Source organism: Leopardus geoffroyi, chromosome X (assembly GCF_018350155.1).
Source record: "Leopardus geoffroyi isolate Oge1 chromosome X, O.geoffroyi_Oge1_pat1.0, whole genome shotgun sequence".
NCBI lineage: Eukaryota > Metazoa > Chordata > Mammalia > Carnivora > Felidae > Leopardus > Leopardus geoffroyi.
The window spans coordinates 46,355,963-46,358,064 of record NC_059343.1 but is presented as its reverse complement, the minus strand read 5'-3'; positions in this window follow the sequence as shown (position 1 = coordinate 46,358,064).

The following is a 2,102-nucleotide window of genomic DNA, read 5'->3' as shown; positions in this document are numbered from 1 at the left end:
TCTGCCCTTATTGGATCCTTGTCACTAGCAAAGCTTATTTCCAAATCAGGACCTGTATTGTGTTGTGTTGTGTTGTGTTGTGTTGTGTTGTGTTGTACTGCATTGTATTGTATTTAATATTTACTTTACCATTACTTATTTTATTTTATTTTATTTTATTTTATTTAAGTAGGATGCATGCCCAGTGCACAGCCAATGAGGGGCTTGAACTCACGACCCTGAGATCAAGACCTAAGCTGAGATCAAGAGTCAGACACTTAACCAATTAAGCCAGCCACCCCCAACTCAGGATCTTTACACTGTCTTCTGCCTGGAACACCCATTCTCCCATATCAATGTACAACTGGCTCCTTCAGGTCATCATTCCAGTCTCAGGTCCTGTGTCACCGCAGAAAGGCTTTCCCTGATCACCACTGGTAAGTACTAGCCCTGCTTCATTTCCTTCAGGGCATTCATCACCTCCTGACATAATGTACTGATTTGTTTGTTAACTGTTTGCTGTCTCTGCCAGAATGGCAGTTTCCCTGGGGCAGGAGTTCATGTCTGTTTTGCTCACCATGGTTTCCCTAGCACCTAGAACAGTATAGGTGCTCAATAAGGAATTGGTTGGATGAATTAAAAAATATCCTGGTGTTAGATATGGGCCCTAATCTCCCCTACCCCCTACTGTGGGCCTGGATGCTAATGGCTCTAACAGAGGGCAGGATGAAGCAGGCTGAAGGTGAAGTCACAGAACCAGTTAGGTCAAGGACATTCAGCTAACCTGCACCTGGCATTTCTCATGCTGGGCACACTCCCTGCACCCAGCCTTGGTTCCTAGGGATCTCACACCTGGAGGGCTGGGTAGGGCCTTTGCCCTAACTATGCCAGCTCAGATCAGCAACATGGAAATTTTGTCCATCTGAAAAGCCTCTGGTGGCCTGGGGTGGGGAGCAGACCTACAGTCCTTCTGGGGGGGTCCCTCTGCTCTCTCCCCCTTCCCCTGGCCCTGAAAGTGTCAGAAATGGCGGGCTTCTCAGAGTGCCCAGATTCCCACCCTGGCTCTGAGGTGAATAGTTGCATTCATTTATAGTTTATCCTTCCTGGGTTTCTTTCTTTGCAAAAATGAGCAGATATATGTCTATATTCTTATTTCTTCTTCTTTATTATAAAAAAAATAACACTTTCTTTTTAGAACCCAATAGAAAATTTCCTACCCAAAGCAATCTACACATTTAACACAATCCCTATCAAAATACCACCAGCATTTTTTTCCAGAGTTAGAACAAATAATCCTAAAATTTGTATGGAACCACAAAAGACCCTGAATAGCCAAAGAAATACTGGAAAAAAAAAACAAAACTGGAGGCATCATGATTCCGGATTTCAAGCTATATTACAAAGCTGTAGTCATCAAAACAGTATGGTATAGGCACAAAAACAGACACATTGATCAATGGGACAGAATAGAGAACCCAGAAATGAACCCACAATTATATGGTCAACTAATCTTTGACAAAGCAGGAAAGAATATCCAATGGAAAAAAGACAGTCTCTTCATTAAATGGTGTTGGGAAAACTGGACAGCAACATGCACAAGAATGAAACTGGACCACTTTTTTATAGCATACACAAAATAAATTCAAAATGAATGGAATACCTAAATGTGAGACAGAAGACCATCAAAATCCTAGAGGAGAAAACAGGTATCAACCTCTTTGACCTCAGCCAGCCTCAGCAACTTCTTACTAGACATGTTTCCAGAGGCAAGGGAAACAAAAGCAAAAATGAACTACTGGGACCTCACCAAGATAAAAAAAACTTGTGCACAGCGAAGGAAAAAATCAACAAAAGTAAAAGGCAACTGACAGAATGGGAGAAGATATTTGCAAATGACATATCTGATAAAGGGTTAGTATCCAAAATCTATAAAGAACTTATCAAACTCAACACCCAAAAAACAAATATCCTTCCATGGGGGCCCAGAGCTGGGATGGAGCAGGAGTTAAAAAGTGAAGATGAAAGGTAGTAAGGTCCATCTCAAAGTCGAGCTTTTCTAGATACTGAGAGTCTTAAGCTGAGCCTCACCCAGGAAGAGGCTCTAGTAATACAGAAAACAAAAG